This window comes from Lycorma delicatula, chromosome 5 (assembly GCF_047948215.1).
Source record: "Lycorma delicatula isolate Av1 chromosome 5, ASM4794821v1, whole genome shotgun sequence".
In the NCBI taxonomy this organism is placed as follows: Eukaryota; Metazoa; Arthropoda; class Insecta; order Hemiptera; family Fulgoridae; genus Lycorma; species Lycorma delicatula.
In genome coordinates, this window is record NC_134459.1 from 6,528,477 (window position 1) to 6,552,106 (window position 23,630).

A 23,630-nucleotide genomic window follows, 5' to 3' on the forward strand; every position below is an offset into this window, starting at 1 on the left:
CTAGCGTGGAGAGTATGTTTTATGTAAATAGGTAAAATCGGTTTAAAACAGCAAGATAACATCTTGTTTTACAACGGCCGCATTAATTTGCTGTTATATTCTATCCGCCCCAGACTTTATTGTAGTTATAATGTATCTGAAATATCTCAGATACTAGAGGTAAGGGTCAGAATTGCTTTCTCTGAGAGTAATAATATTTATTATACGAAACTCTTACAAGGCTGAATATTATCTGTATTTTGGTGGGCTTCGTATGTCGATTTGCAATCGTATATTCGGTTCAGTAAATAAGGGAAAGGAAACCCGTTATCTCCTGTCTTCACTTTTCCTTGTAAGCCTGGCACGAGAACTTGCCTTCTTTATAAAAATTACAAAGAACTTTTTACTCAAAAAATTAAACCAAATAATTCAACATTAATATAGAAGTAAAAAAAAAACGACACTAAACAAAATAAAAATGTATTTTAAACAACGATAGCGAACAGTGCGAGATAACTTTATGTGTGCGATTACGACGTTGTTTTAAGACAAAGGGAGAAAAAAGTATATGTCGTGTAATTGCTTTATGTGCATTATTTGCCTGCTAGCTGTTGTAATCGGCTCGTTTATTGTCTTTCGTTTAATGTAAATTCTTTCTCACTCATTATCTCTTTCTTTCTATCCGATTCGTACCGCAATAGTCATCTGATTTATTGCACGTAATACATCCTGTTACGTCGATGAAAAATGCATTTGTTTATAACTTTATTTTTAGCGCTTACAATAAAAAATATTTTTTTAATGCTTTTTATAAAATAAAAAATAATCTGTTATACTCTGCGATCGTCTATTTAAAACCGTATCAAAGGATTTCGTATTTGTTTAAGTGGTTATTTGTAGTTAATTTGTCTCGTGTTTTACAAGTATTTTTACTTCAATACAAAAACAAAATAGAAAATTATTTGTTTACACAAACTGTAAGAAATTTGAATAATAATATTTAATATTAAGAAAAATAGTACGCGATTAAATAATGCGATGGAGGGTATAATATTTTTTTTTTTTTTTAGTCTTCAGTCATTTGACTGGTTTGATGCAGCTCTCCTCCTCTATGAATCATGAGACCTTGCCGTTGGTGAGGGGGCTTGAGTGCTCAGGGATACAGAGTAGCTGGACCGAAGGTGCAACCATATCGGAGAGGTATCTGTTGAGAGCCAGACTAAGGAATGATTCCTGAAAGAGGGCAGCAGCTCTTTCAGTAGTTGTTAGGGGCGTAAGTCACAATGACTTAAACGGCCATATCAACATCACTCAGTCCTCTGAGTACTGCGCAGCTGAAAGCAATGGAAAACTACAGCTGTTTTTTTTTTTTCCAAGAAAATGTGGCTCTGCATTTTCACATAACAATAATGGGTATAATATAGTGGGTTAATATAGCGTTTATCAATCTTTCAGTATTTGCGACCCGATTTTCAATCATAATTTTCATCGCGCCCACTAACACACCCAACGCACACAGAGAGCAGACTGGCGACAGCTGGTAACGGCATCGCACACAGGTCAGAATTGTAATAATAAACAAGCTTGGGTTATGTTGTTTATAACACCATTCACTGATTTGTTGACAAAACCTAGTCCGTTTAATGCGTTGTTTTTTTTCGAACAACGTTGTGTCTGCGACCTTGACTAAAAACTGAACAAACAGCCTTCACTAAACATATACCTTATATTCTGTAATATAAATTCATATTTTGAAAAATAATTAAACGAGTCAATAATATAAATTAAATTAAAAATTCCAACCGTGTCTAAGATTCGAACCCGGGACTTTCCGGATGAAGCTTCTTACTTAGGAGGTCGGTCGGCAAACGGTTTAGTTGATGTTTGTTGATCTATTAAATAACATTATATTTTATGTTCTTATAAACATTAAAGAATTGCATAAATGTAGGAATGTAGGTTGTTTATAGCGTGTAACGCAACATTGTATTTATCTGGCCGTCTTTTACGTTATTTATTAGAAACATAAATAATCGATTTAATTATAAGTTTTACTGATTATTTTTTTTTTTTTATCCTTTAATGCTTTATTTCAAAGTAAGTTTATAACAATCATATTAAAAACTGGCCGTTCAGTCGATATAGTTAGCTTCTAAAAAAGCTGGGCTCGGGTTTGATTCTATTATTCCTCGCTCGTTAAACTACACGTGTAGGATATTACGAGGTCGTATTGTAAATAAAACAGGAGAAATTTGATCTGTTATAATTTATTGTTAATTTTTTTTTTACTTTACAAAACGAATATACTTTATCGTAATATTTTTAATGTATTTATTAAAATTAAAGGAAATTAATTATTATTTTAAATAAAATGTAATCGATATAAAATAATGGACTAATCTTGATTTAATTTAATTATATCGAACGTCTATATAAGAAATAGTGATTGCTATTAACTTTGTTACTCGTTTAGAAGTGATGACCGTTACGTTAACGGTTGTATTTGAATTGTGGCGTGATCAGTACTGTCCGACGGTAGCCAATCAGACGCGAAGGAAGACAGCTGGCCGTTCTGTTGTTCGTGTTTAACAGAGGGACAGCGCGACAGAGGCGCAGCAGGTCTGTGAGGGGGGTGATTCCCCTCACTGTCACACTCCACCATCCCATTAGTAACCGTGATGAAAATATAACCATAAAAAAATATTTTATTACATTTATTTATAAACATTTTGTTTTAATCGCAATCTGGATTTTTTTAAATGTATTTTAATAATATATAGCAAGCGATGTATTTACAATAAATTAAATAAAACTGTACCTTCAAAACTAGATTAAATTAATATACCGACGGTACACCCTCGTGTACCGTCGGTATAAAAAGCTTTATCAACCCCTCGGTTGATAAAGCTTTTTATTTAATTTAATCAAATCTAATGTTCCGTCTTGATAGAACTACATGTGTACAACATAGGTTCATCAGTAATACAAGAATTCACACGTACATGCACGCTTGCTAAGGGAAAATCGCTTGTTAATCTGTTACCAGTTAATTACAATTTTCGCTTTTTAATTTTTATTAAAATAATAAATAGCATTTACTTCTTAGCAAATGTTATACACTCATAAATATAAATGCACGGAAACATGAGAATTTTTAATTTACGAAATAATTTACACGAATCATATTTACCGGTACAAAACGAAGTTCTGATAGTCTATTTTAGTATATGTATTTTTTTTACTTTTTCAAGTAATCACAAAACATAATAGTATATTTTAGATAGGGTATACATAAACGTAATGATAAATTACGTTTATGTATACCCTATCATCGTTAGCGATTAATAAAATACTTCAAAGCAACACAGTGTGATTTAACCCACTGTAAATGAAATCGGGTTATTATTCTGATGAAACTTTATTATCTAATTAGACGGTCCAAACATTTTACATTATGTATAACAGAAATTTTACTATTTATGACAATTATATTTATATTTATATATTTCTTACTGAGAAGTGGATCACGCAAACTTTATCCATATTTAAAAAAGTTAGGATTTGCACGGCGTGTCGGTAATTTTATGTAAGAATTCAGTTTTTACGAGATGGTTTACAAAGGTTTATTCTGTTGTTTTTGTTTGTTGAACTGTCCAACTTTCTTGATACAGTGAAATGTAGAACAGACTACAATTTAATTGTATACTCAAATTTGTGATAGCGTATATTTAAGTAGGTTTTCAAACAGTGAGAGTTATTTTCAATAGTAATATCTGTAATATCACTAAGCAAACGTTCAAAGTTTTGAAAAAAAGTTGTTGTTTTTTTACAGAAGTATACTTCTGTAAACTATGTTTGGAAAAATTCATTCTGTTCTTCGATAAACGGTAAAATTAATATTTTTTCACGTTTCGGGGCCGGCGGTAGGCAAGGTAGGCGATGCCTACGGCGGCAAAGCCGCCTGAATTAGAGCGTAAAAAAAAATAACTACCCACAAAAATATATTTCGATTACTTCAATGTAGAAAATAATATTATTTACTATTTATTAGTAGTTTTGTTTATTTTTTTAAAAGTATATTTAAATCATCTCTGAAAATAGTAGGTACTAGTTTTAGTTGTCGTTAACTCGTTAAAAATGTAATTTTTTTGTTTCAATAAAACAATTTTACGTAAATCTGTATTAGTATTATTGTCTTAATTCAACTATATGTCATTTTTCTAGTTCTTTTATAATTCTGTTTTTTTTTTTTTAATTTTAAACTTTTTTTGAAGCTTGGCGGGAGCGAGATTTTTGGGGTTTGCCTACGGCGGTAAAAACGCTAGGGCTAGCCTTGCGTGCTTATCTGTTTTAATTTTACGCGTTAACTTTATTCTCATATAAAATGGAAAAGTAATAATTCAAAATTAATCGAGATAAAAGCTAATTAATTAATAAAAAAAGAAAATTTATATTTCAAAAGTCGATATTTTAACGCGCCAACAGGAATCGTTTACACCGCTTCTGAGGTCGTTATCGCAAGATCTGACTGACGAACACTGTTAAAAAATTTAGTATCTATAATTAAAACTCGAAATCTCTGGTTAAAAGGCAGTCTTGCTACCATACCATCAGGAAAATCGGCGTGATATTATTTCTTCAAAGAAAGATATCCAATAAATCATATATATATCTCCATTTTTACTTTTCCGTCTAGATAGCGCTATGAACGCTGGAACTCTCGACTTCCAAATCAGCTGATTTGGGAAGGCGCGTTCACCACTAGACCAACCCGGTGGGTTGACGTTTTGACACCTAAGAAACCTAAAAGAACGGATGGAAATTTTTCGTATGTTAAGGTTCATAGTGTGTGTGTGTTTGGGGTTGGCCTCTAAATCACTTTATATCTCAAGAACTACTGAACCGATTTTGACCAAACGTGGTCAGATTACTTTTATATATGGAGCATTGATGTCATTACATTTTCAGCGTAAAAGGTCAGCGGGATGAGTCTCTAGAACAAGGTTGCCCTCAATATCTCCAGATTCTGTCTAATCACAGGCGATTTTGTCACTTTATAGGGAATTTCGCCATATTTTTCTTAGGCGATTTGTTAACGATTAAAAAATAACAATAATTGCAAAATCGAACCCCCACCCCCAAAAAGACGATTGTTTTTAAATTCCCGTAGAAAAAAGTCTAGGAGTGTCAAATACGGGTTTCTCGCAGGCCAAAGCATTAGACCGGCTCGACCGACTCAACGATCAGGAAATCTTTCATCGAAAGGTCCCGTCGAACGCCTAGGCTAAAATGCGAGAGTGCACCTTCTTGTTGAAACATTTCAGCAAGTTTACTTTCTTGTTCAATTCGGTCGACTTCCGGGTAAACGTACATTTGTAGCACGGCTAAATAAATATTGCCTGTATTATAATGCGTATGATATACTTATACTGTGCTCATGAAAAGATAATAGGTCTATCGTAAAATTATTATTTAATTTGATACTAATTTACAATACTAGAATTAACAATAAATAAAAACAATTAATATTTAATCAAATTGAACATAAAGTGGAGGACATGAAAACAGACACAAAATTACAACTTCAATTATCTGTCATAACTCGGCTATTTTTAACCGATTTAAAAATAATAAAGGCTTAATAACATACATTTTGATAAAACCTTATATTTATATACGGATCAAAAAATTAACATTTTTTGATTTTGTAACATTTTGTAATTTGTTAAGGTATTTTAAGTCCTGATTTTTTGCTAATTTTAAAACTTTTATTACCAAGACTTTTTATACCAAATAATGATGTGATTCTTCTATCTCAACTTGAGATATAAATTTTTTTATAAAAGTAAAAAAAAGACAGATGGGGAAGAACAAAGAAGAAATTGCAATTTTTCCTATGGATATTTTTTGTTTAGTTTTTAAAGTAGAATCCAAAAGTATAGCCAGCTCACGATTTTATAAACATTCTGTATAAATTTATGTAAACAGTAAATCACAATTCCTGGTTAAACCAATTTCTAACATCACTTATTGGAATTACATTATATCTTGTATTTTCATTATTCTCTTTCATCTTAAAGTAAAATTATGGAATATTCTTTTGTTCTAGATAAAAAACAGAAGTTTCAAAATTAAGAAGAAAATTTGACTCATAGTAATGTTGAAAACGGGTTATAGAGTAAGGTTTTATTCATGAGGACTTAAAATTTAAAGAACTTTGTCTTCTTTCGGTTGCACGTGGCACCTGATGATTCAGCGGCTCCATACAGTTCACGCAGCTCCTTTGAGATGCACTCAGCTCCTGTCGGCATCACTCGGCTCTTTACAGGTTACACGGCTCCTGACGATTCAGCGGTTCCGTACACAGTATATAAGCAATCTCCTCACTTCATTCAGTCCTATTACAAGTCTCTAAGGACTCATCTAGTCTTCTCTCACTGATAACATTTATTAATACAATAAACTTACATAAAGATTTATAAGTTATTAATGTTATACATATGAATTATATTTCCAATTGCAATAAAATAATTATAATTACAAAAACTCAAGAATAATTTTATTAAAACAAACATCTCCACTTTTCGATTTACATTTTTATTGGTCCTCCGACTGCGGGTATATATAAATCTACAATTTGAAGAAATGTTATTCAAGAATCTTCAGTTCAAAAATCTACGATTCACGGTGTCTTAATTTTACAACATCATTTATGTACGATCTTTCTTAATTTATTTCATATTTAATTTACATTATCGATAATTTATATTAATTTAAATCACTATTATAGAAAAGGAACAATTAATTAAACAAGGAGGATCAATAAAAGCCTCTAACTAGAATTGCCACATTTACTGACAAATTTGATCCATCACAAGGTGATAGTCATGCCTTGTAAATTAAATTAAGGAATCTTCTTTATTTACAATGCAAATATGGCCTCATTCAATGAAAACTTGAATTAGATTATGACAATGATGTTTTATCATTGTCATAATCATAATGTTTTATCATTGTCATAATGCATCATGAACAGGTCAAAGAAAACTAGTGTACTATATAGAATGCAAATTGCAACATTTAATGAATAATATTAATCAAAAACCATCTAATCAAGAAGTTAGTACAAATACATCATTTAAACAAACTCAATTACAACCTATAAATATAGCAATATTTAAAGGTAATGTCTTAGAATGGCAGTATTATATTATTATATCTTGTATTTATTAATTTAATACATAATAGAGATGATTTAACTAACAATAAAAAATGACACTATTTACATTCTTTAAAATATTTGCTCTAGAATTATTAAAGGTGCGGTTTGACAATAAATATGTAGTAGGTTTTCATAATGCTGAACGCATTTTAAAATCAGGTTCTGTAAAAAAAGAATCTGTAGATACTTTCTCCGATTTTATTAATGAAATATCCGCAAACGTGAACTCACTTAAAGCGATGAAACTTCCTATTAATACATATTAATTAATGGTTCAGTTTTTAACATCTAAATTGGATCATAACACCTCAAGATTATGGAAAGAAAGGTTGTCAAATGAGAGGTTTCCCACCTTTACAGACTTCATTGAATTTCTTTATTCTAGATGATAACTTTTAGAAAATATTAATTTATCCATTTCAAACACGCAAGTGAATACAACATCATAAAATACAACCAGCTCTTTAACCAAATGTTTTAATTTAAATCCTAATGAACAATACAAAATTCATAATGTTAGTTATTATGTAAAATCCAATTTGTATCGATGTTCATTTTGTTAATCAAATCATTACTTATATCAATGTAAAGAATTTTTAAATTTGTTCATAGATAATTGTAAAAGGTTTTTGGCAAATAATTGCTGTTTAATTGTTTATGTAAAGGTCATTGTATTAATCAATGTTGTTCAAAGAGTCTGTAAGATCTGTGATAAGAAACACAATACGCTTGTTCTTATGGATAAAATTAACATTCTAAGGTTGATGGCAATAATCTTGAAAGTATAACTTATTGTTTGTTTAAAAATCAGTCAAATGAAAATGTAATTCTGTCAACAGCTGTATGTAATACTACTGATATACGTGGTAATACGTTTTCATGTAGATTACTGTTAGATTCTGGTTCGCAAGCAAATTTTTTTCATTTAGCTTTGCCCGCAAATTAGATCTTAAACTTAATAAAAATAATTACTCATTTCAGGCATAAATAATTTATTAGTTCAATCCAAATACAGTGTTACACTCACATTATAGAAGCATTTGACATTTCTCACTTCAAATTACCTCATAATATATTTCTGGCTGATCCCAATTTCAAAATACCAAATAACATTGACGTACTAATTGGAAATGAATTCTACTTGAGTCTTATTCTTCCTGGGAAATTCATTTGTAATTTCAGATATCCTATTATACAGGAAACTAAATTAGGATATATAATTAATGGTCGTCTTCCTAATAACAGTGTGGGCAACAATAATGTTGCATCTTTTCTTGTACATAACACTCATAAAAATTTTATGTTGATGATCTACTATACTCAAGAATTTCTGTGAACTTTACTTTACTTTATGGGAAGAAATTAATACTGATGCTTCACTTCAGGAAATGAAACCTCAACATGTTAAAAACATTTTCAAACCAATACTATTTGAAATAATCACAGCAAATTTGTTGTGTCATTACCATGCAAGGCTAATAACATTCAACTAGATGATTCCTTTGTCAACGCTAAAAATAGATTTTTATCTTTGAAAAGAACACTAAACAACAATTCCAACCTTAAATAAGACTGTTCCGCTTTCATAAAGCTCAACTACTAAAATTTGAGTTGTCTTTGGCAGTTCAGCGAAAACCACTAACAGTTTATCCCTCAACGATACTCTCTTAGTTAGACCTGTAGTTCAATAAAACTTAATTTCCATATTGCTTAGATTCAAAATCAATAAGTACATCATTACTTCTAACATAGCTAAAATGTATCGTCAGATATTAGTTAAATCTAGCAATTCCAATTTACAATGTATACTTTGGCGTGATTCTCCAGATCAGGAGATAAAACACTTCTCATTATGTGTGGTAACAGTATGGAACCACTTGTGCTTCATATTTGGCCACACGGTATTTAATTAAAATGAATCTCCACTTGTATGCAAGTCCATTCAAAAAGATTTTTATGTTGATGATCTAATAACAGGTTCAGACAACTTTGAAGAAGTTATTCAGTTAAAAATTGATATTTCTAAATTATTCAACAATATGGTTTTCCACTCCATAAATGGTTTTCAAACAATAATGTCATTTCTTCTTTTGAAAACAATACTTCCTTTCCTTTAAATCAAAAAAAGAACTTATGTACTTTAGGAGTTCTATGGAATAATTCCTCAGATAAGCTACCAAACTGTTCATGCTAATGGTTTTAAAGAGTAGCATTTGATTAAATCCATTAAAATAGGTCATTTCATGAAATCCAACATTGGTAGTAGAATTGTTTCTATTGAAATACATGGGATTCTCTGATGTCTCTATAAAGGGCAGTAGCTGTAGTAACTGTATACACTATTAATACAATTTCCTCTAATTTACTGTGTTCCAACTCAAAACAGGCACCCTTAAAACAAATTACACTCCCAAGATTTGAAAAATCAGCCAACCAAAAAGATACTGCTTTTTTTCTGATGCACAGCTTACACATGCAACGATTTAAAATATTTATCATTTAAATATAATATTTTTTGTTTATTTAATTCAATGATTCCAACTAAAGCGCGCGCACATACTGTATTTCATTCATGTGGGTGTTGGGTACTAGCAGCCACTTTAAATATTCATTTATTTAATTATAATGTTACAACATACCAAAACAACTACAGCAGCTGTACATCAGTGCTACACTAGTGCTCCTTGGGGTGACAGTGGGTACTAACAAGTCACTATACCCTGGGATTTCCCGATGATGGTATCAGGGACCCTTGAGGTGTGTGAAGGGCATGCGAAATGCATGCCTGGATCCATTAGGTTAGAGCCGGGAAGGGTAGCCCTCTAGCAGAGGAGGTTGCTGGCTTCCAGGATAGGTAGTCGGCCTCCTTCGAGGATGCTTGGGGGACCCCTACGGGAGAAACCTCATGTTGAGGTGCTACAGGTGGGCAGTGAATACCGAACACACATACATGTACATATGGAATATTTGCATCTGGTTTTTTGGGTTCCTAAGGTGTCAAAATAAAAGAGTAGTTTGATTTGTGCATTACATAACAGAAACATAATAATAAGTATTCACCACCATCATAAATCAGCTGTCATTTACATGGTTCAGATCACGATCACCATTATTCATTGAGCACCGATCAGGTCATAAATCACCGTTCATTGTACAGTTGATCCCTGTTCAGTGAGCACCGATTAGATCACAGATCACGTTCAATGGGTACCGATTGGGTCACAGATCAGTCATTATTCAGCGATCATCAATCATCATCATCATCAACAATAAAACTAATATCAGAATGCATTACAAAACTTGTTAATTCTACAATATGGTAGTATATGATCACTAGTGTAGTCTACACAAATTCATGGTCCAACTGTCCATCAGTAGGCTTAAGGGAAGGATTGTTGTAAGATTACATTTAATATTTGATTTGTGACCTCGAAAAGCAGCAACAACACACGTATTATTCAGGTGTACAGTTAAGCAGAAGTATCTAATTACAAAGGAAAACTGGACGTATGAGTACAATATTTATTGTAAGTGGAATTGCAGGTTTGTTTCTATTGTTATATTAACATAATTATAAAAGTTTACATAAATTTCCAAAAATATTCTAATATGACATTATTTATACCCCCATGCTGGTGGTTGAAAGTTACTTGTACTAATTATAAATTGAACGGGCATGCAAGTGATCATCAATAAAACCATTATCAAAGTGGCATACATGATGTAAAAGAATTTTTTAAAATTCAGCTCTAATGATAATTTGATCTCATAGAACTAAACTCCTCTTGCACACTCGTATCTTTTGATTCCAGTTATTTTCTGCCTATTGTAACAGTTAATTCTTTGATGAAAATTTATCCTTGGAGTAGATTTACAACATTATAAAATAAATCATAGTATACCGCTTACTAAGTAGTCCAGCATTTTTAGAATTTATATTACAATTGTTCATCAAAAAAGATCATTACTTTGATATTTGTAGTTCTATTGAAAATGGCTAGAACGCTTATTCTTCAGGTTTATTGTTAAGCATAAATGTCAAATTGGAAACATGATTAATGTAAAAAATTAAGTAGATTTGCAGGTTTGTTTCTATCGCTACAGACCTCAGAGTTCCTGTTGACTGACTCCTTTGTTCTCTTTAGAGCACAAGATTCATTAGTCAATATATGAACTTTCCTTACGTATTGTGTAGTTTTTTGAAGGCAGATAGTATTTTCAAAAAACAGTTAACAGTGCAATCCTCTGATTTTTAGCACTGTTGAAGCTCAACAGTTGAACTGATTTATATATGTGCCCACATTGTTATCCTTACGTTTCTGAGTGTCATAGGCTATACATTTATATGTTTATGTTTCAAAAAACTTGAAAAAAATTATACGATGTACAAAATTGTCACCTGCATGCTCTTTCAATTATCCTGTATGAAAGAACAATGGTTTTTTTAATATTTGAAACTCTGCAAATAATTGAGAATAAGTTTATGCACGCATAGATTTACATTATAAAATAAAATATGTATACTGCTTAGTAAGAAGTCAAGCAGTTTTGCAATGTATACTACAAATGTTTGTTGAAAAAAATAATTACTTGTGAAGTTTTATTGATTGAAACCTGCTTGCCCTGTGTTCAGGTCTACAATTAAGCGTAAGTATCAAATTAGAAAGCGGCGTTGGAAGTAAAATATTAAAAAACAATTTGCAGGTTTGTTTCTACTGCTACAGAACTTGGAAATCCTGTTGACCTTACTAGACCTCAATATGTGAACTTCCCTTACATAATTTAATTTTTTTTTTTTTTTTTGAAGGTAGATTGTATTTTTGGAAAACAAAGTTTTAACAGTGCAATACTATGATTTTTGTTGAAGGTGGTAGGCTACAGATTTGTAGGCAAGAAGGGATTTGAATCTCCTACTAGATGGTATTTTTATTTTTTTTAATAAAGTCCATTTTGAGAAAGAATATTGCTGAATCTCAATTTTTACACAACTGCCCAAAAAGGAATGTAATGTACTTCAGGTATATGTATGTCCCACCGTAGCAGCTCAACGGCTTAAGTCATTAAGTGATTTAGATGTACTAGACCCTGAGTTGTTATCCTTATATTACTAGGAATGTCATAGACTATATATACAAAATTATCATCCATACACTAATTACCCTTATATTAAAGAGCAATGGTTTTTTTTTTTTTTTGGCAGTTGTGATTTTTAATATTTTAGATACTGAAAATAATTAGGCAAGTTTATCCTTGGAATAGATTTACAACATGAAATTAGTATACTGTTTCATAAGAAGTCAAGCAGTTTTATAACCAATGTATCCTTTCAAATTTACCTTGTGCCTCAAAGTAATTTATAGTGGGTTAAGGGGAGGTGGTATACAAAGTTTGGTAATTTATTTTGATTTTCATATTTTCCACTAATTCAAGTAAATTTTCAGGTAAAACCTAAATTACAGCTTTGAGATCACAGTTAGTGATTTTTGTCCCTGGAAATATTATCTTGTATTTAAATTTTTGCATTATCTCAGAATTAACAATTTCCTAATTTTTAGCACTCATAAGGGTAGGGTACTTTATGTTCATTTTTTGGCTTCATTGCTAGAATTATTGCAGTTTCAAGTAATCAATGGGTGTGAATGCCTATAAATAGTTAAGTTGATCGTTAGTTTTTTTTGTTTATAAAAGAATGGCCTTGAAAATCCAAATATACAGTTTAAAAACCTGCAGACCACCCAGGAAGAGGTTAAATAGAAACAATTAATGTGGAACGAAGTACTAGTTCAGGTGACGACTAGCCCATTGTTTTTTATATAACTGTAGTTGCATATGAAAATATTTTACCTGCAAAACGAAAGCTTGGCCATAGGTGGGAGTACCAAATCAACAATTATAATTTATTAGAAAAAAAAAATTTAACTTCTTGCCAACCCCCCAGTTTTCTTCAATTATCTCTCTCTTACACACATACACAACACAATATTGACACCAACCATATATATTAACATAACATTTAAATTTAAAGTTGACTACTCTTTCATGTAGATTAAATCATTTTCAATTGTAAAGTAGAAATTCCACTCTAAAAATTAAATTTAAATTAATATTGTAAGTACTTCTTGCACACCCAGCTGACAGTTAAAGAACTTAGGTCTAAAAAAAGAAAGGTTTTTGAAACAATGTACAATAAAGCCTGGAACAATAACATTTTGTGTAAAAAATCTCTTTAGTAATAGCTTTCATCCTTACCTATCATCACCCTGATGTTACCACTTCATTTTTAAAAGATTAGAAGACCTTATAAACAAAGAGGATCTAATGAAAATACAGATATTTACTGAAAAAAAGGGAAAGGCTTTACCTACTTGCACCACACATTACATTACAATAGTTTGCTAAATTCATTTACAATAGCATTTTCCAAAATTATCAGATGAAGGTAGCCAATAAGTTGATGCCCAGCAATGCATCCATATAATCCATAGTCTAATTTTGAATGAACTAGACTAAAGTAGATTTGACAAATATCTACTGAAAAAACTTATATTTAATGCATGTAAAAAATCTCTTCAAAACTGTACAGGTATATGCAAATTCCTTGATAATACACAATCTACCTTCAACCTTAAGTATTTAATAGAATTCATCCAAGATATGTTTGAAAAGTGGCATTGTAGTTTAATATGAGCACAATCAACACTAGGGTATATAAATGGAGCTAAAACCTGGAGGCAGATAATAAGGAAAAAATTAGATAATTTGATTTTTAAAACAGTTCAGATCAGCCTGCTACCTATTGATATTCTTAGATGAATGTACTAGAGCAACTTCTACCATAGTAGCTTCCTCTTGCCATAAAATATATGTGAAATAGGTCGTTAATAAAAATTGTAAATAGAATTGGTCCTAACTAACCGGCCCCTGGGGATTAAACAATTCACCTGAAGGTTATTGCTCACTCAGTCGCCCATAATTATGCACTTATTTCTGCCTTCCAGATAATACGCAAACCATTTTAAAGCTAGACCTCTAATTTCAGTATGTACATTTTAAATTAAAGGGAATTTTGCTGATTAACTATATCAAACATTTAATATTTAATCAAGAAATAATACAGAAAGGTGTATTGAAAATTCAGTATTCACCCTCCTGAAAACCAAATTGACACGAGTAAAAAAATTATTTTTGGATAGAAAACTAACCAACTTTTTTTAATTGGTTTTTCTAGCAATTTAAAAACGAAAGTAATGAAATGTAGTAGAAATAATGAAGATGGACCACTGAACATTGAAATAGGGTGAGAAAAGATTACAGAGGTAGAAGAATTTTATTATTTTGGAAGTATAACTACTAAAGATGAACGAAGCAGGAGCGATATAAAATGCCGAATAGCACAGGTGAAACTAGCTCTCAGTCAGAAATATAATCTGTTTACATCAAAAATTAATTTAAATGTCAAGAAACGATTTTTGAGTATCTGTTTGGAGCGTCGTTTTATATGGAAGTAAAGCTTGGACGATCGGAGTACCTGAGAAGAAAAGATTAGAAGCTTTTGAAATGTGGTGCTGTAGGATAATGTTAAAAATCAGATGGGTGGATAAAGTGACCAATGAAGAGGTGTTGCTACAAATCGATGAAGAAAGAAGCATTTCAAAAATATAGTTAAAAGAAGAGACAGATTATAGGCCACATATTAAGGCATCACAGAATAGTTGCTTTAATATTAGAGGGACAGGTAGAAGGAAAAAATTGTGTAGGCAGGCCACGTTTGGAATATGTAAAACAATTTTAGGGATCTAGGATGTAGGGGGTATACCGAAATGAAACTACTAGCACTAGATAGGGAATCTTGGAGAGCTGCGTCAAACCAGTCAAATAACTGAAAAAAAAAAAAATTTACATATCAGATCAGAACACATGTAATGGTTTATAATTCTCCACTGTCTTTTGGCAGGTAATTCCCTCATTTTTAGAATATTATTTTTTAACTGCCATAATCCACACATTTATTTTTTCTTAGGCCAATCCCCAGCAGTGCAATCTATAATTGAATTTTGAATGAACTAAAAACAAAGTAGATCTGGCAAAGAACATCTAGTGGAAAAAACTTCCTTATATGATAAAATTGTTTTAATTCATATAAATAAATATTTCTTCAAACTTTGTATATGCAAATCCCATAAATTTGTCATTACCATCAAGCCAAGTATTTAATAAAATTCATCTGGTATATGACTTAACATTTGCCCTGTATACAACCACAGTCATCATTCTAATATATTAATGAAACTAATACGCTGGAAGCAGATGCTAAAATAAAAATTATATATTTGATTTTTAAAGCATTATGAGCTAATTTATTGACAAAACTATAAGCCAAAATTATCCAAATCACTGTGCATTATGGTTTGCAAACTATAAAGATAGGTTAAGTAGAGCAGTATCATCTGAAAAAGATGTAGCTTTACTATAAAACTTATGCGAAAGTAGGACATTAATAGAAATTATAGAGTAGATCCAAGAACCATATTCATTAAAAATATTAGCAATTTTACCGTATCAGAAACAACATTTATATATATTTTATATTTAATAGTAGGCATAGAAGTACAATGGTTTTTTAATTCAGTGATTCTTTGCAGGTAATTCCCTCATATTTTTAAAATGTTGTTTTTTAGCTTCCATAATCCATACATCTATCTTGTTGTTAAACTTAATGATTCAGTTTTAATTTTGTGGTTGTGAGAATTTTTATGCCATATTTTATACTATCCATCTCTCTGAGAAATTGTAGTGCACAGCCTGATTTTATCCATGGCTTAAAATAAATAAACAGGTTTATTTTAAAATAACAGATTTTGATTGATTAATATACCCTAATGTAATATGTAAAAAGTTATTAAACTGAAAATTAGCATCGTCATCACGAATTTCCCTCCAGTCATGTTCATGTAAATATGATCTTAGTTTACCTTAATCCTAACCTCTTTAAAATCCTTTATGAATTACTTTGAGCTCCATCCTTAGAAATAACTATAGCAAAAGCCCTATGATCCTTAAAATGTACCAGAATGACAGCACTAGAAACGTTGTGTTTATATAAAATTGATTTATAGAAAACGTGATCAATACAGGATGGCCTATCATCATCAGTACCTCTATTATCAATATTAACTAAGGAGTTGTACTCATTCATACCAAATATTTTTAGATAATGCTTACAAATACTGTTTATTCTTTAATTAATATTTATGTCTCCTAGTAAAAAAAAATGTATTTTGGAATCATAGGAAGGTATTCAAGGCCTTTCAAATCGTTTGCTTATTCCAGCTACAGACATCCAAGAACATAAAATGCTGTTTTAACCAATTTTTTTTTCTTTCAGAATGTATCCCAGCCAGTTAGCTTTCTTATTTTTTTCTGATTAAGCTTCTATTCTTGTAAAATCTTATTATTATCTCTTCATTTTTCAGTGCAATTATAATTTTCAGTAATTGAGATAAAAAGTTGGATGTAGTGGGTGAGAAAGTCAGAGTTGGCTGATGTGAGATGTAGAATAGGCTTAATGAATGTGAAGATAGAAGGAAAATCTTGGTTAAATATTTAATTTAAGAAAATTTTAATATCTGGAAAACCATGAAAAATATAATTTACCAACAAACATAATAAACATTGCTAAAGAGAAATATAAATCTCAAGTCATTCGCCCAGGAAATTTGACAAAGAGGTTAAGAGTAAATAAAGGTGTCAGATTGCACTGAGTACTATCATTTTAAATATTTCTGATGGTAATTGATAATTTGTCGAGGTAGGGAATTGAAGATAAAAAAAGTGGTAGGATTCATTCAAGAAAATTTAGGATCCTGACTTTGCTCATGAGATATGTACACTGCCACCTCATAATTTTGTTAATATGACACAGACAAAATAAATCAATTTAGAATAGGATTCGAGCTAGTACAGCTACCATATCATTAATTGAAGATAAATCAAAATCTTTGTGTATAAATTATTACTCCATTGTTTTTATTAATTGCAAATAATTGTCATCAGTTATCAAAAATTAAAGTTTTTAATGTTTGTGAATGATATATACATTTTTGAACTGAATGACTACATTATGTTTTGAGAACATGCAGATTGTGTATTTAATTGGTGAATTTAAAGTGATCTAGATATGAATAAGGGAAAATGTAATAATTTTTTCCAAAAAAAAAATAATAGTGTTTTATTCTCTTCTTCAATCAGTAAAAGGAATCCTCCTTACCATAGCTGTAAGACTAATAACAATGATCTAACCCATGTTGATAATGCAAGAGATTTTGGATTTATTTTGAAATTTATTTCATTATTCATTTACAGATGTCTATGCTTCAATAGAAGGAGGGGTCAATTTTTAAAAGGGAATATACATTAGTATACTTTTATAACAACCCCTCTGTATACAAATTGTGATTGTATATAGCTCTGAGATTTAGAATCCATGTCATGATCAAGGCACTGCCTTACAATGTGTCCAACATTGGTCTCAAATTTGCTTCAAACATGACTCCAATGTTTATCATTGTACACTTTGTCTCACCATGTGTGAAAAATTCAGAAAAAACATTTTGGTATGAACTAATGTGATAAAACGTAAAAACAGTAACATGAGATAAGCATAGGAATGGTACACACACTAAAGAAATTGCCAGTAAAAATGGTAAAGTGTTATAGGAAGAGGGAAAGATATTTGAAAGGTGGAATAAGTGTATAAAGTAACAACATTGCTCAAAAGGAAGCCAAATGATCTTATAAAGGCTGGAATAAAATTAAAACTTGAAGTAGGACCAGCAAAACCAAAATTGGAAGTTTTATCAGCATCAACAGAACTGCTTAAGAATTAAATAGGATTTCAGAAGATAACAAAATTATGTAATGGGATCTACAACGATGGGATGTAGTCAGATTTTCTTAAAACAATCATGATTCCATTTCCCATTAATTATATGTACACCGATTTGTTTTGCAAAATTTCAATCGGCAATAGAAGAAAAGATAATCAGATTAAATAAATTACATAAATTTAAAAAATAATTTTTATACCCGTTTGGGATGAATTTTCTTTATTAAGAATGTTGTACCGTTTCAATATTCCATTATTGTAAAAATAATTAAATATTTCAGTGTATTGAGGTAACCTTAAAAGAACGGAACTAGTTATTTTATATGTCATGTGCCTATTATTATAAATCGTGTGCTCGATTATTATAAATCCCGGTAATTTTTTACCGCATTCTACTGGATATTTTTTGAAAACAAAATACGTGTATATTCAGGTTATGTATGTCGTTTACGTTGCCTTTAAAGTTTGGTGTGTTTATGAGACTTATTTTATGTAAAAGTTTCATTTATTAGTTTATTTTATTGTATTAGCTGTGTGCGTTTTTTTTAAATGGTGATATACAGCAATTACAAAACCGATTTGTGATATGTTATCGGTCATAAATTCATCCAATCATTCTGATTTGGAAAGTAGGTATTAATATTTTTGCTTTAGAACTGTTTTTAATACTATCATTACAATGCATTAGATCTAATCCAACATTACTACTAATAGAAATACACATATATAGTATCATAAACTGGCTTACCTGAAATGTAATTTAGCCATAAATTTGTTGTACTAATTATTGGTTTCTGTTATGAAATTTTTTTTTTAACCAAAAATTGACTTATTCCTATTTACCTTACCCATTTGTTTATTTTGACAGCAATATTTGCAAACGGTCATAATGTATCAGTCATATTGGGGCACAGAATACTTTACTACCACAGAAATGAGAAAGTTTCTAAAAAAAAAATTATTTAATGTTTTAGTGGCATGCACATTGTTTCATTAGTACTGAAATTAATACAGTATATTGCAAAACTCCTCCGTATTCTAAGAAGTTATAAAACATGCTTTATCATCATAAAATCATTCTACTTTCTATTTGATAAAGATGCAGAATCCGCATGAAAAAAATTCTTAATCTTACCAGTGGATGGTGAGGTTGACTGCCCTGATGATCTCTTGTGCTTCTTAACATTCTTCAGAACTCTTGCCGATCGCTTCCTTGCTCCCTCTTCTGATTCTTCACTTGCATATATTCTCCATGTACCTTCAATATTTCTGTATAATGCAGTTTTCTATCTTCTAAAGAAGTTGTTCCCTCTAAGTTTACCGTTTTGTTTGATTCCTGCTGCTTAACTTATATCTTAATTACCTTCTTTCTTATCATATTTACTTCCTTATTGCACTCTTCCATAACAAAAATCCTGGTTCCCTCCAATTTATTTGTGTTCCAGAGAATTTTCAATTTTTTGTATACTCGTGAAAATAACATTACAATTTGCCTTATAAAAATAATCACCCTATATTTTTTATATAATTTAAATTATCCACAGACACTTGAACTGAAGTGGGTGGTTGAATAGATGTAAGGTATATACTATATCCACTAAAAGTCTAAGAAAGAAAACAATTGATTCCATGTGTAATTTTCATCATTTCATAATGTTCTTGTTTAGTTTCCACTGTGATTTGAGAAATATTGAAAAAACTTCTGTCAAATCGTATTATAATATTATGATAACTATTTCAATTGATTTTCACTGTGTTATTATTTTTATGACATATTATAGGTTTCTGTGGTGAATTCATGTCGGGAATATCATATGTTTTCAGGAGCATAAGGCTTTATTGCGAATGTTTGAATCACTTTGGTTTGCACGATGTAGAAATAATATGTGAATTGATAAAAACCCCCTACTTTTTATACCAGGATGAGCACAGGCTCAGGTATTCAACTTTCTTCTTTATTAAAATTAAATTTACATGCAACTCTTTCCCGAAGTAGTTTAAATTATAAACTGTGCCTCCATAGGTTCCTGCATATGTGATTTGAGTTGCAGTTTTTCACGTGATTTCATGCATCTATTCAAATACAAGGGTTTTTGAATGCTAAGTTAATCGTAATATTTGGGTAAATGGAGCAAAATTTTATTTAAATAAAGTTTTGAGAAAAATCCATTCAAAATATTTTTCATGAATCATTTTAGATAAAAATTTATCTATTTTGCATTGATGGCTTGCAAATTTTTGAAGCAAGTTTTAAAATATACGTACACCGTACATAATCGATTCAAATATCTATAATACAGCATTACAGCAATTTAAATTGTTTCTTGAAGGAAATGTTGGAATGCCCAATTAATTTCAATGAATTTCAGAGGGATAAATAAAAGCTGGATGCTTTTTTTGGTAATTAATTTTTAAAAAAGGGGATAGTGATATTTGGAATATGGTACAACTTATCTTAATGTTATCTTATGGACAAGCAACTTTAGAATGAAGCTATTCAGATTTAAAATGATTATTGTGGCAAATCTGAAGGAAGAAAGTTTAATTCCATCGAGTATCATTTATGATGTATTCAGAGAAAGAAATTGTGATTATGTTTTAAGTAAAGCACCTTAGGCTAGCGTTCATTGTTTACATGAGCAGAAGAAATAAAAAAACTGAAGATGAAAAAACAGATTCAAGAAAAAAAATAAAAACGCTAAAAAAGAAAAATCTGCAATGGAAAAATCATTAGGAATTTTGAACAACGAAGCTGATGCAATCATGGCATTAGGAGCTGAAAAGAGAGTTAAAATCAAAAGAAAGAAAGAGATAACAAAATCAAACGGTTATAGGAAAAAGTCTGCTGAAACAGCTGATGAAATGGAGAAGAAGTTAAGTGCAAAATTTATCAAACTTTCTAAAAACATTTGAGAACAATCCGTATAAGCAATACAAACATTAGTGTGTGGTTATTTTTTTACTACCTTTTCAAGAAAAGTACGGTATTACTTTCAGTTACATGGTGGTAGTGAGAGCTGAAAATGAATTTTGTTTACGTTTTGAATCATTAGGAATACGAAAATATCATTCATTTAAATTGGGGTTTCATATATATGTATAGTCCTAATTTTGTGGTTTTAACATTTTGAAAACTATTGATCAGTTTTATTGAAATTTAGATTTGATGTACTGTATCTGAAATTTTACATATGAAAATTCGATGAAGAATTCAAGTTCTTGAGTTATGCTTAATTTGAGGTCAAAAAAGATTGAGATTATGTTGACAGTGTAGCGGTGTGTTTCTAATTTATGCTTATACAGTTAGTCACAGTGGTGAGTGAGTGAAATTTGATGCTTGTATGTATGGTCTATTAGTTTATTAAACTTATGTAATGCGTTGTACTCTAAAAATCAGTACTTTCCGACTACAAAATAGTGCGGGTTATTTATTTTTGTTTGTTTATGACTGCTATAGGCCACATACTAAGGCATCCTGGAATATTCGCTTTAATATTGGAAGGACAGGTAGAAGGGAAAAATTGTGTAGGCAGGCCACGTTTGGAATATGTAAAACAAATTGTTAGGGAGGTAGGATATAGAGGATATACTGAAATGAAACGACTAGCACTAGATAGGGAATCATCAAACCAATCAAATGACTGAAGACAAAAAAAAATATGACTGCTGTTAAAAAAAACCAAAGAGCTTTAATGGAATATTTGATGAAGCTGAAGCATTTTTTAAAACTTCTTTTTTAAATTAAAATCAGTTTCATTAAAGATGTCCATCGTGTGATTAAAATGTATAAAAAAAAATGCTCAATTTTTTTTACACAAGAATTTAAACAAAAGTATTTAGTAAGATAATAGAAGCCTATCATTTAGATTTGATAATCCTTTTATAAATGAGTAGAACTGTGTTGTTTAATTTTATCATTTCACTTTTAAAAAATTTTTTTTCCTGTAGATAATCAACTTTTTATTTCTTGCATACATCTTTCACTCCAAGTCACATAACTTCTTTAGTAATTAAGTCGCTGTCTACTCTCTAATCTTTCTTTCCAGCACAATATATAGAGCCTACTTTTTTGTCAATTCTGGTGTCCAAACTTTCATTTTTCCATATTTATCTTTATTCTCAGCTCTTTCCCCGCTTTTACAGTAACTAGAGTTTTATGATGAGAGTTAGTTAATTATCAGCTAGTTAATTAGCAGTTTAAGATAACAATTATAATTACTCTCTCTTCATTATAAAATGCAGTTCATTCCCTGCTAACAGTGAACATTTGTTATCTGCATATTTAATTTCCTTTATTCTTTCTTCTTCCTTTATTTTTTTTAGATGACATACATCCTTATTTCACTCTCTCCTAGTTCTTTTGTTTCATTAATTTCTAATCCAGATACCACTTACTATCGTGTGGACTTTACCTATAATATTTTGAACATTTTCAAAAAAGCATTTGACAAATTTTCTTCCGGTGAATACAACTGACATTTATGGTATCTGTTAAGAAATTAAGAGTAGCGAAGAAGAGGCAGGGGATGAAGGAATGATTGGATTTGAAGGAATGATGTTACAGATATTAAGAAAAAGAGGATGCTGAGGATTTAGAAGAATGGAGAATATTAATTTGTAAAGCGTTTAATGAGTGACAAAGAAGTAAAATAATCACATGTAACCTTGCTGATAAACAAACACTAAGAACAAAATGTTTTAACCACGTAATATTGGCCTATGTTTACTTTATTTTTAAAAAAACTTTTAATTTTTGTTAGGTTTTTATTTTTTTTTTAGTTCTTTATATAATTCTCTGTTGACTGCAAAACTTACCCTGGAGCAGACATTGATAGCAACCACAATTTAGTGATAATGAAATGTAGATTTAGGTTTAAAAACCTGAAGAAAAGGTGTCAGATATACACATAAATATTAAAAAGAAAGATTATATTTAAAAAGGATTATATTAAAAGAAAGATATATTTAAAAAGAAAGATTATTTTTAATTGGAAATTTACAGAAATCAAATTTTTATTTTGTAAACTATTATACCAGATGCTCTCTAATGGTAATTTTTATATGTTTGCACTTTTTTTATGTGAATCACAATTTGGTGATAGGATAAAATTAGTTATTTTTAAAAAAAAGTATTTTTAGCAATATTAAATCGTGTAATTAGATTGTTATATAAATAAATAAATAAATAAAAACTTTATTTTATTAATTTTTAAGTTAATTTACAATTGAATTTTTTTTTTTTAGATAAGATTCTCTTTCTTATCATACGGTTTTAAATTAGTTTTAAAGTTCTGGGAATAGACTCAAATATGTCAAAGATAGTTTCTGAGTGTACTATTTACTATGTGTTGTTTTATATATGAGAGCTATTTATTTTTAAGTAACGTCCGATCCATTTTCTAATACAAACAAAACTAGTAAAGGTATGGTTAAAAACCTTTTTTATTTCACTCTTTACATTTTATGCTACTTTTACCTAGTTACATTGTTTGTTTAAACATTTATCATAGTGTTTTACGAAATTGTTTATGCCCCATGTCATAG

The 23,630-nt window shown here is 30.1% G+C and overlaps 1 protein-coding gene across 6 annotated transcripts in view; it reads left to right on the top strand.

The window, feature by feature from the left end:
• The window catches only part of LOC142324690 (serine-enriched protein-like), an 88,587-nt gene that overhangs the window by 17,950 nt on the left and 47,007 nt on the right, over window positions 1-23,630 (top strand). Inside the window, exon 1 of one of the 6 annotated variants that reach the window (XM_075365589.1) lies at window positions 18,552-18,719. The exons of 4 other annotated variants lie outside the window; for them this stretch is intronic. The gene's annotated coding sequence lies outside the window, so the exon portion shown is untranslated. Of the gene's footprint in view, window positions 1-18,551; window positions 18,720-23,630 lie in introns of those variants that run through there. One more of the 6 variants, XM_075365588.1, reaches the window with a different exon arrangement.